At 45.9% G+C, this 12,775-nt stretch overlaps 1 protein-coding gene across 2 annotated transcripts in view; it reads left to right on the top strand.

Annotated features, from left to right (window-relative positions):
• henmt1 (HEN methyltransferase 1) overlaps nucleotides 1-12,775 on the top strand; it is a 110,317-nt gene that overhangs the window by 31,723 nt on the left and 65,819 nt on the right. The gene's annotated exons all lie outside the window — the stretch shown is intronic.

The following is a 12,775-nucleotide window of genomic DNA, read 5'->3' as shown; positions in this document are numbered from 1 at the left end:
CCTCCCACAGTGCAAAGATGCGCATTGGCCATGCTAAATTGCCCGTAATGTTCAGGGTGTGTGGGTTATAGGGGGATGGGTCTGGGTGGGATGCTTCAAGGGGCGGTGTGGACTTGTAGGGCAGAAAGGCCTGTTTCCACACTGTAGGGAATCTAATCTAATCTATGTGTGTTAAAGCTTCTGTATCTTCTGCCTGTTGCAAGAAATTATTAACGGAGTGGAAGGGGTCTTTGATGATATAGGCAGCCTTTCCGCAGCAGTGAGAAGTGTAGATGGAGTTTGGAATGAATACTTCGAACTATTCTGAGTAACCTCAATAACGTGTCATTTTTCTCAGCTTTTAACTGACTGCAAGTTCAATTTTTTTCTTTAAAATATATCAGTCCTTAAATAGACCATAACAATTGTGTTTCCTGGGATCTGAACATCTTTCCTGCTGATAGTCGTTTAGGGTTTAGAATCTTACCAGTGGAAGTCTGAGAGCACAGGAGCCAGTGGGTGGAGAGTAGCTGCCCGCAGGGGTGTCAAACAGTGACCAGTGTCTTCACATTGTTGTTACTGTGGGTAGGGCAAAGATAGATCTCTCTGAATCATGACACCTGTCAGACATTGAATCCAACAGAAGGCATTGGTGAGAAGTAAGTAAGCAGGAATCTGGGATGAGTTGACTCATTCACCAGCAGCTGCCCAGAAGTGAGTAAATGAGAGTCAAGCTCTGGCGGAGGCACTATTTTGAAGAGGACTGCTTTGTTGTGAGATGTTGCTGGAGGTTTAGGTGTGGGTTTTAGTGAAATCCCAGGCTTCAGTGCGAAGGGCAATCAGCAACGAGGTCAGGGTAAGGGAAAGTTCTGTTCTTTGTCTTAGTGTGAGGGGTCAGAGATGGTAGTTAGAGCAGTGGTAGTCTCCTTCTGCCAGATTTGGGAAATTAAATACAAAAACTCATTTTATGACTAAAGTATATTTTTGAAATTTAGAAAAGGTCTAGTTCAAATAAGAGATGCCTTTGATTTATTAGAATAGCCAAACTCTAATGTTTGTTTGGTTTCTTTGGTATGGTACTACACAGAACCGAACTGCACCTGTGACAATGTATATGTAAATGTGTTTTTTATGAATAAGGTATATTCTGATATTTAAAAATTATGGGAGATCAAGGAGTAGTCCAGTGTCCCTGAAGACTATGACAGCAGGAACTGTGACCGGCAAAATATGTAGTTCGTTTGGAAAGGCAGTTGGATTCAATGAAGAATGTACAGGGGGCAGAGAGTGTGATAAACACGAGTTGCAGTGAAGTGGTGTGTGAGGATGTATAGTCCTGGTATCTGTGGGAGTCATTGGGTTTGTTATGGATATTAGGGGCCAGTCTCTCCCCAGAAATAGAAACAGAAATGTTGAGGAAGAGAATGGAGGAGTCGGAGATAGACCAGGTGAAAGTGAGGGCAGGATGGAAATTGGAAGCAAAATTGATGAAATTTTGCAATTCCAGACGAGAGACGGAAGCAGTATTGATGATATAATTGATGTATCGGAGAAGGAGTTGTGGGTGGGGGCCGAAATAGGACTGGAACAAAGAATATTCCATGTACCCCACAAAGAGACAGGTATAACTAGGGCCCATGCGGGTACCCATGGCGACCGCTATTATCTGCAGAAAATGACAGGAGTTGAAAGAGAAGTTGTTGAGGGTGAGGACAAGCTCAGCCAAGCGGAGGAGGGTGGTGGTGGGTGGTAATGGTTCAGATCTTTTCTCCAGGAAGAAACAGAGAGCCCTTAGGGCAGCACGGTGGCTCAGTGGTTCGCACTGCAGCCTCACAGCACCAGGGACCCGGGTTCGATTCCAGCCTCGGGTGACTGTCTGTGTGGAGTTTGCATATTCTCCCCGTGTCTGTGTGGGTTTTCTCTGGGTGCTCCAGTTTCCTCCCACAGTCCAAAGATGTGCAGGCTAGGTGGATTGGCCATGCTAAATTGCCTGTAGTGTTCAGGGGTGTATGGGTTATATGGGAATGGGTCAGGGTGGGATGCTTCAAAGGGCGGTTGTTGGGCCGAAGGGCCTGTTTCCACACTTTAGGGAATTTAATCGAATCTAATCTAAAGCCCTCCTGGTGGGGAATGGGTGTGTGGAAGTATTGCACATCCATGGTAGAGAGGCTGGAGCCGGTAAGCTGGAAGCTTTGAAACCGACGTGAGGCGTCAGATGAATCATGGATGTATGTGGAAAGGGATTGGACCGGGGAGAGAATCGGGAGAGGATTGGAAGAGATGAGTTCCGTGGGACATGAGCAGGCTGAAACAATAGATGTGCCCAGACAATCCTGTTTGTGGATTTTTGGCAAGAGGTAGAAATGAGCTGTGTGGGTTTGGGGGGCTATTAGCTTGGAAGTGGAAGGGGGGGAGATCACCTGATGAAATGAGATCCATAACTTTGGTGGATACAATGGCTTAATGCGCCATGGTAGAGTCATGGTCTGGGGAAGGTGGGAGAAAATATCCGAGAGCTGGCGCTCAGCCTCTGCAAGGTAGAGGTCAGTATGCCATACTACAACAGCACCACCCTTATCGGCAGGCTTGATGACACAGTCAGGATTAGATCTGAGTGCATGGAGTGCAGTCAGTTCGGAGGGAGATAGGTTGGATTTGTTGAGAGGGGCAGTGAAATTGTGGAGACTCATGTCACGTTCATAGATCTCAATGAAAAGATTCAGTGCAGGTAAAATGTTGGAGGGAGGGGTCCAGGTGGAGGGAGAGTGTTGGAGTTGGGCAAAGCCGTCTGTGTCGGGAGGTGGACTCTTGTCCAAAGGAATGAGCAGGGATGTGAGACAGCAGGAGAAGAGTTTGGTGTCATGTCGTTCAGATGAGGCCAACTTCGACAAAGGAGCCTCCGAAATGTCCACATGCTCCCTCAATCGAGAATTCCCCAGCTCCATTATCGACAGGGCCCTCAGCCAGGTCAGACCCACCTCCCACACTTCCGCCCTCACCCCTTCTCTTCCCTCCCGCAACAGCAATAGAGTTCCCCTTATCCTCACCTACCATCCCACCAGCACCACATCCAGAAGATCATCGGACGCCCTTTCCACCACCACCCAGCAAGATGCCACCACCAGACACAAATTCCCCTCCCCTCCCTTGTCCGCCTTCCTCTGGGACATCCTGGTCCACACTTCCTTCACCCCCAGCACCTCCACACAGCCCTACGGCACCATCACCTGTAACTGGCAAAGGTGCCAACACCTACGCATTTAGCTCCTCCTTCCCAGTATCCAAGCGTCCAAACTCTTCTCCCAGGCGAAGCAACACTTCACCTACACTTCCATGAATCTAGTTTACTGCATTCGCTGCTGATAATGTAGCCTTCTCTACATTGGGGAAACGAAGCGTAGACTTGATGACCGCTTCGCAAAACATCTACACTCTACTCGCAAAAAAAAGACCCTGAACTACCCATTATAACAAAGTGTGGAGCTGGATGAACACAGCAGGCCAAGCAGCATCTCAGGAGCACAAAAGCTGACGTTTCGTGCTTAGACCAAGGGTAGGAAAAGGGTTGAGATCTTCAAGAGTGATTATATGGAGCTAGGCAGAAGTTTCAAATGCAGGTAATTTCTGGATAACTTCTGGTGCCATGTGTTAGTGAGAGTAGGAATAGGAGGTTTAGCAGATGAATGTGTGGCTTTTAGAGCTGTTGCAGGGGACGGGGATTCAGATTCTTGGATCATTGGGATCTCTTCTGGGGTAGTCGTGACCTGTACAAGAGGGAATGTTTGCATCTGAACTGGAAGATGATCAGTATCCTGGCGGGGCGGTTTGCTGGAGCCACATGGAAGGATTTAAACCAGCCTGGCCAAGGCAGGTAAGAGCATGACAGGAATCAGAGAAGCCTGGGTTAAACTGCATTTATTTCAATACAAGAGGCCTGACGGGTAAGGCAAATGAACTCAAGGCATGGATGAGTACATATGACTAGAATATTGTAATTATTAGAGAAACAAAGCTGAGGGAGGGACAGGTCTGGTAGGTCAATGTTCTGGGGTATAAATGGGCAGCAGGGTGGCTCAGTGGTTAGCATTGCAACCTCAGCTCAAGGGATCCGGGTGCCATGCTAAATTACCCGCTGTGTTCAGGGATTTGTAGATTAGGTGAGTTATAGGGGGATGGGTCTGGGTGGGATGCTCTGAGGGTCAGTGTGGACTTGTTGGGCGGAAGGGCTTGTTTCCACACTGTAGGGATTCTATGATTCTGTGATGAAATGCTACAGGAAGGAGGGAAGGGGAGCCAAGAGAGGAGGGGGAATTGTGTTTTTGAGAAGGAAAAAGATCATGAAAGTACTAGGAGAAGACTTTCTTGAGCATTTGACCACTGAGTCTATATGAGTAGAACTGAGAAATAAAAAGAGGGAAATTACTTGGAAAACATTGCACTATACGAACCCCAGTAGTTGGTGGGAGATTGAGGAGGAAATACATAAGAAGATTGCAGATAGCTGCAAGAGTAATAGGGTTGTAATAGTAGGGGATTTTAACTTTCCTAACATTGACTGGAACTGCCATAGTATTAAGGACTTGATTGGAGAGAAATTTGTTAAACGGGTTCAGGAAGAATTTCTCATGCAGAGTGTAGATGGCCCGACGAGCCACAGGGCAAAAATTGGAATATTGTGTTCAGTTCTGGTCACCTCATGAGAGGAAAGATATACAAGCTTGAGAGGGGGTGCAGATGAGATTTACCAGGATGCTGCCTGGACTGGAGCGAAGGTCTTATGAGGAAAGGTTGAAGGAGCTAGGGCTTTTCTCATTGGAGCAAAGAAGGATGAGAGGTGACTTGATACAGGTTTACAAGATGATGAGAAAGAGTGGATAGTCCCAGAGCTGAAATGACTATCACAAGGAGGCATAATTTTAAGGTGACTGGAGGAGGATGGTAGGGGAGATGTCAGAGGTAGGCTCTTCACACAGAGTGGGTGTGTGGAATGCGCTGCTGGCAGTGGTAGTCATTGAACATAGAACAGTACAGCACAGTACAGGCCCTTCGGCCAAAGATGTTGTGCGGAACTTTTACCCTAAACCTAAGTTCTTTCTAACCTCCACCCCTACCTTATACTGTCATCCATATACCTATCTAATTGCTGCTTAAATGCCCCTAATGAGGCCGACTCCACTACCCTCCCTGGCAATGCATTCCACTCCAACAACTACTCTCTGAGGAAAGAACCTTCCTCTGACATCTCCCCAATATCTACCTCCACTCATTTTAAAACTATGCCCCCTTATAATAGCTACCTCCACCCCAGGAAAAGGTCTCTGACTGTCCACTCTATCTATACCTCTGATCATTTTGTACACCTCTATCAAATCACCTCTCATCCTTCATCGTTCTAAAGAGAAAAGCCCTAGCTCCCTCAACCTTTCCTCGTAAGACCTTCCCTTCATTCCTGGCAACATCCTGGTAAATCTCCTCTGCACCTTTTCCAATGCTTCCACATCTTTCCTGTAATGAGGTGACCGGAACTGGAGACAATACTCCAGATGTGGCTGAACCAAGGTTTTGTATAGCTGGAGCATAACTTAGACCATAAGACCATAAGACATAGGAGTGGAAGTAAGGCCATTCGACCCATCAAGTCCACTCCGCTATTTAAATCATAGCTGATGGGCATTTCAACTCCACTTCCCTGCACTCTCCCCGTAGCCCTTGATTCCTTGTGAGATCAAGAATTTATTGATCTCTGCCTTGAAGGCATCCAACGTCCCAGCCTCCACTGCACTCTGTGGCAATGAATTTCACAAGCCCACCACTCTCTGGCTGAAGAAATGTCGTCTCATTTCAGTTTTGAATTTACCCCCTCTAATTTTAATGCTGTGCCCACGGGTCCTAGTCTCCCCGCCTAATGGAAACGACTTCCCAGCGTCCACCCCTTCTAAGCCCTACATTATCTTGTAAGTTTCTATTAGATCTCCCCTCAACCTTCTAAACTCTAATGACTACAATCCCAGGATCCTTAGCTGTTCATCATACATTAAACCTACCATTTCAGGGATCATCCGTGTGAATCTCTGCTGGACACGCTCCAGGGCTAGTATGTCCTTCGTGAGGACATCGCTGCTTTTATATTCCAACCTTCTTGAGGTAAACAACATTACATTCGCTTTCTTAATCATGGACTCTACCTGCAAGTTAACTTTTAGAGAATCCTGGATCAACACTCCCAGATCCCTTTGTACTTCTGCTTTGCGAATTTTCTCACCATTTAGAAAATAGTCCAAGCCTGTATTCTTTTTCCAAAGTACAAAACCTCACATTTGCTCTCATTGAGTTTCATCAGCCATTTCCTGGACCACTCCTAAACTGTCTAAATCTTTCTGCAACTTCACGGCTCTTGATCTCAGTCCCTCTATTAATGAAAACTAGCACACCATACGCCTTCTTAACAACACTATCCACCTGGGTGGCAGCTTTCAGGGAACTGTGAACATAAACCCTCTGCACTGCCACACTGCCAAGAATATTTCCGTTAACCCTGTATTCTCCTTTCAAATTTGCCCTTCCAAAATGAATCACCTCACTTTTCAGGGTTAAACTCCATCTGCCACTTCTCCACTAGCTCTGCAACCTATCAATGTCCCTTTGTAACCAAGAACAGCCCTCCGCACAGTCCACAACTCACCCCACCTTCATATCATCTGCAAACTTACTAATCCGCCTTTCTGCTCCTACATTCAAATCATCTACAAAAATCACAAATAGAAGATGACCCAGAACTGATCCTTGTGGTATACCACTCGTAACTGTTGAATATTTTCTACCCACTACCACCCCTTGTTTTCTAAGGGCCAGCCAGTTCTGAATCCAATCTGCCACATTTGCCCCTATTCGATGCCTCCTTACTTTCTGCATGAGCCGACCATGTGGAACCTTCTCAAACGCAACAAACAAAGAGAACAAAGAAAATTACAGCACAGGAACAAGCCCTTCAGCCCTCCAAGCCTGCACCAATCCAGATCCTCATTCTAAACCTGTCGCCGATTTTCCAAGGATCTGTATCCCTCTGCTCCCTGCCCATTCATGTACCTGTCCAGATACATCTTAAAACACACTATCGTGCCCACCTCTACCACCTCTGCTGACAACGCGTTCCAGGCACCCACCACCCTCTGTATAAAGAACTTTCCATGCATATCTCCCTTCAACTTTTCCCCTGTCATCTTGAAATCATGACTCCTAGTCATTGAGTCCCTGACTCTGGGAAAACGCTTCTTGCTATCCACTCTGTCCGTACCTCTCATGATTTTATAGACCTCACTCAAGTCCCCCCTCAATCTCCATCTTTCTAATGGAAATAATCCTAATCAACTCAACCTCTCTTCATAGCTAGCACCCTACATACCAGGCAATATCCTGGTGAACCTTCTCTGCACCCTCTCCAAATCATCCACATCCTTTTGGTAATGTGGCGACCAGAACTGTACGCAATATTCCAAATGTGGTCGAACCAAAGTCATATACAACTGTAACATGACCTGCCAACTCTTGTACTCAATGCCCTTTTCGATGAAGGAAAGCATGCCGTATGCCTTCTTGACCACCCTATTGACCTGTGTTCCCACCTTCAGGGCACAATGGACCTGAACGCCCAGATGTCTTGTATTAGTTTTCCCCAGGGCTTTTCCATTTACTGTATAGTTCAGTCTTGAATTGGATCTTCCAAAATGTATCACCTCACATTTGCCTTGATTGAACTCCATCTGCCATTTCTCCACCCAACTCTCCAATTTATCTATATTCTGCTGCCTTCTCTGACAGCCCCCTTCACTATCTGCTACTCCACCAATCTTAGTGTCATCTGCAAACTTGCTAATCAGACCATCTATACCTTCCTCCGGATCATTTAAGTATATGACAAACAACAGTGGTCCCAACACGGATCCCTGCAGAACATGACTGGTCATTCGGAGAAACTCCCTTCCGTTACAACTCTCTGTCTCCTGTTTCCCAGCCAGTTCTCTATCCATCTAGCTAGTACACCCTGGACCCCATGCAACTTCACTTTCTCCATCAGCCTGCCATGGGGAACCTTATTAAATGCCTTACTGAAGTCCATGAATATGACATCTACAGCCCTTCCCTCATCTGTCAACTTTGTCACTTCCTCAAAGAATTCTATCAAATTGGTAAGACTTGACTTTCCCTGCACAAAACCATGCTGTTTAGCACTAATAAGCCCATTTTCTTCCCAATGGGAATAGATCCTATCCCTCAGTATCTTCTCCAGCGCTTCCCCACCACTGACGTCAGGCTCACCGGTCTATGATTCCCTGCATTATGCTTGCTACCCTTCTTAAACAAGAGGACAACATTAGCATTTCTTATTGCCTTATTTAAAAACGCCTCATTTAGACGCCTTATTTAAATCCATAGAGACCACATCCACTGCTCTACCTTCCTCCACATGTTTGGTCACCTCTTCAAAGAATTCAAGAAGGTTTGTGAGGCATGATCTACCCTTCACAAATCCAAGCTGACTATCACAAATCAAACTTTGCCTTTCCAAGTGATCTTAAATCCTTTCTCTCAGAGCCCTTTCCAATAATCTGCCCACCACTGACGTAAGACTAACTGGCCTGTAATTTCCAGGGTATTCCTGATTCCCTTTTTTTGAGTAAGAGCATGACATTTTCATCTCTCCAATCTTCTGGCACTATACCCATGGACAGTGAGGACAAAAAGATCGTCGCCAAGGGCCCTGCGAACTCTTCCCGCACTTACCATTAGAATTCGTGTATAAGTCCCATCAGGCCCGGGGGGACTTATCTATCTTCAAGTTCCTCAAAATTCCTCGTATATCTTCCTTACTAACATCCACCTCCTCTAGCCTACCAGCCTGTTTCACAGTCATCCCCTACGACTAGGTCCCTCTCAGTTTTGAATACCAAAGGAAAGTATTCATTTAGGACCTCTCCTACCTCTTTAGGCTCCGTGCACAAATTCCCTTTACAATCCTTGATCGGCTCTACCCTTTCTCTGGTCATTCCCTTATTCGTCACATACATGTAAAACACATTGGAGTTTTCCTTGATCCTACGCGCCAAGGCTTTCTCATGCCCCCTTATCGCTCTCCTAAGGCCTTTCTTTAGCTCCTTCCTGGATAACTTGTATCCCTCTGGAGCCTTTTCCAATCCTTGTTTCCTTAACTTTACATAAATATCCTTCTTCCGCTTAACAGTCATTCAACCTCTCTTGAGAACCAAGGCTCCCTCACTCAACCACATCTTCCCTGCCTGCTAGGGACAAACATATCGAGCACACGCAGTATGCATTCCTTCAACAATCTCCACATTTCTATAGTGCTCTTCCCTAACAGTATTTGTTTTGTTTTTATGTTACCCAGTCCTTGCCTAACAGAATTATAATAACCCTTCCCCCAATTACTAACCTTACCCTGCTGTATGCATCTGTCCTTTCCATGACTATTGTAAAAGTAACAATGATCGCTACCGCTAAAATGCTCTCCTACGAACAGGTCTAAGACTTGGCCTGGCTCATTGCCAAGCACCGAATCCAAGATGGCCTCACCTCGTGTTGGTTTATCTATATACTGTGTCAGGAATCCTTCCTGAATACACAGGACAAAATCCGCTCCACCTAAACTATTACAACTAAAAAGTTTCCAATCAATATTTGGAAAGTTGAAGACCCCATGACTACAACCCTTTGACTTGTACACATTTCCAGTATCTGCCTCCCAATCTGCTCCTCCACTTCTCTGCAACTATTAGGGGGTCTGTTTAAAAAAAACCCAACAAAGTGACTGCTCCTTTCGTGTGCCTGACCTCAATCCAAACTGACTCTGTAGACATATCATTCTCAAACTGCGTTTCAGTAGCTGCTGTACTAACTCTGACTAGCAATGCCACTCCGCCACCTCTTTTACCACCCTCCCTATTTCTTTTAAAGCATCTAAATCCTGGAACTTCCAACATCCACTCCTCTCCCTGAATTACCCAAGTTTCTGTAATGGCCACAACATCATAGTTCCAGGTACTGACCCATGCTCTACGTTCATCTGCCTTATTTCTGATGCTTCTAGCATTGAAGTATACACATTTCAAACCATTCCTCTGTCCTCAATTACGCTCCATCGATCACATTTCTTTATTAACAACCTCACTCCCTGTTGTGTCTGTTGGAAGGCTGAATACCTCATCCTTTGAATTATAAATCTGGTTCCCCACCCCCTGCCAATCTAGTTTAAACCATCCCGTACAGCTCAAGCAAACCTCCCTCCCAGGATATTTGAGCCCTTCCGGTTCAGGTGCAACCCGTCCTTACCGTACAGGTCCTACCTTCCCCAGAATGTGCTCCAATTATCTACATAATGGAAGCCCTCCCTCCTACACCAGCCTGTAGCTACGTGTTTAGCTGCACTTTCTCCCTATTTCTTACCTCGTTATCACATGGCACTGGTAGTAATCCAGATCTAACTCCCCTGTTTGTCCTGGACTTCAGCTTCTAACCTAACTCCCCGTACTTGTTTTTCACATGCTCTGTCCTTTTTCTACCTATGTCATTGGTACCGATATGTACCATGCCTGCTGTTTGCTCACCCTCCCGCTTAAGGATCTTGAAGACACGATCCAAGACATCATGGATCCTGGCACCTGGGAGGCAACATACCATCTGTTCGTTTCACTCGTGTTCACAGAACCGCCTGTCTGTGTGTGTATAACTATTGAACCCACTTCTACAATTGCTCTCCTATTCTTCCCCCTTCTCTTTTGAGCCATAGAGCCAGATCCTGTACCTGAGACGTGGTCCCTGTGGCTTACCCCAATCGGTTCCCCCCCCCCACCCCACAACACTATCCAAAACAGTGTACTTATTGTTGAAGGGAATGACCATGGAGGATCCCCGCACTGGCTGTTTCCTTCCCTTCCTTTTTCCTTACTGTCGCCCAACTGCCTTCATTCTTAGGGGTCACTACGTTCCTGTAGCTAATTTCTGTCACCATCTCTGGAATGATCCTGTGTTCATCCAGCTCCAGCTCCAGTTCCCTAAAGCTGTTTATGAGGAGTTGGAGCTGGGTGCACTTCCCTCGGGGTGGAGTCAGCAGAGTCACTGCTGTTGACTCTTAGCTTCCACATCCTGCAGGAGGAACATTGCACTGCCCTGACTGCTATCCCCTCTGAATTTAAACTTCCCCAAAAGATTTGTAAAACGTAGAGAATAACTTACTTACCCTTTAATTCTTAGGTTAGAGGAGGTGGGAAGATGGGAGACACCACTCTTGTAGGGTCTCGGGTTTCGATTCCACCCAAATTATATTTCCCAGGGTCCTGTCACTCCCGGTCTCCTCCTCCACTGCCAAAAATGAAAGCCCTAAAGCACTAACGATAAGCTATTATTCTCACTGCTTACCTTCCCAATAGGGAGGATAGTGAGGTTGCCAAGCTGGCCTGTTTTTGTTTAGATGTTTTGGCACCATGTTAGGTGATGTCATCAGTGGAGCCTCCGATGAAGAGATGTTATTCTACTCTGCTTGGAATTTATACTGTCCAGTCCGTTATGGTGAGTGCTGTCATTTCTGGCTTTGATCTGTGTAGGTTTGTATATGGGGTCCAATTGAATATGTTTGTTGATTGAAGTATGGTTGGTGAACCATCCCTCTGGGACTTCCCATGTGTGTCTATGATTTTGGCTTGGACTACTGTGGTTACTTTGTCCCAATTAAAAATTGATGGTCTACATTGTCTGAATGTACCAATATTAAGGAGAGTTCATCGTGCAGTTTTGCTACTAGCTGATGTTTATGAATTGTGATGGCTAGTTTCCTTCCGGTCTGTCCGATATAATGCTTGTGGCAGTCGTTGCATGGTATTTTGCAAACCAAGTTGGTTCTGCATGCTGTGGGAATGGGGTCTTTAATGCTTGTAAGTGTTTGTCGTAGCGTGGCAGTGGGCGTGTGGGCCACCATGATTCCTAGTGGTCTTAGGAGCCTTGATGTCATTTCCAATATGTTCTTGATGTATAGCAGTGTGACCAGTGTGTTAGGGCGTACTGTGAGCTCCTTTTGTTGTCTGTTTTGTATGCATCTGTAGATGAAGTTGCGGGGATATCCCTTTAAAGTGAGGATCTTGTATAAACGTTCTTCGTCTTACCTGCGTAGTTCTGGAGTGTTGCAGTGTGCCCTGGCCCATTTAAATCATGTCCTAATGCTGGATAATAAAACGTGAGGCTGGATGAACACAGCAGGCCAAGCAGCATCTCAGGAGCACATGATGAAGGGTCTAGGCCCAAAACGTCAGCTTTTATGCTCCTGAGATGCTGCTAGGCCTGCTGTGTTCATCCAGCTCCACACTTTGTTATCTTGGATTCTCCAGCATCTGCAGTTCCCATTATCACATGTCCTAATGCTGCTTTGTTTGTGGATTTTGGGGTGGTTGCTGTGGAAGTTGAGGATTTGATCTGTACGGGTTGCTTTTCTATATACTCAGGTTTGGAACTCCCAGTTTGTCAATCACTTACTTATTAAAGATGAATCACAAGGTTTAAATTCATAACGGAAGAAGAAAACAACAATCAACTTCCATTTCTGGATGTTACATTCTCTGTTATCATGCCCTCCCCACATCCCAGTGGGACTGTTCTTTTCCAGTCTGGCAGGTAGACACCATTGTTCTGCCATTCTCATATTTCAGACACTTATCTGGACTGTCAACATTTTTTCTGCGCCGGCACCCCATTCCCAACACCCCTCCCTCCCAACTATAGCATAAATACTGTC

The sequence above is a fragment of the Stegostoma tigrinum genome, chromosome 8 (genome assembly GCF_030684315.1).
Source record: "Stegostoma tigrinum isolate sSteTig4 chromosome 8, sSteTig4.hap1, whole genome shotgun sequence".
NCBI classification, from domain to species: domain Eukaryota; kingdom Metazoa; phylum Chordata; class Chondrichthyes; order Orectolobiformes; family Stegostomatidae; genus Stegostoma; species Stegostoma tigrinum.
This window is presented reverse-complemented; position numbering and strand designations above follow the sequence as displayed.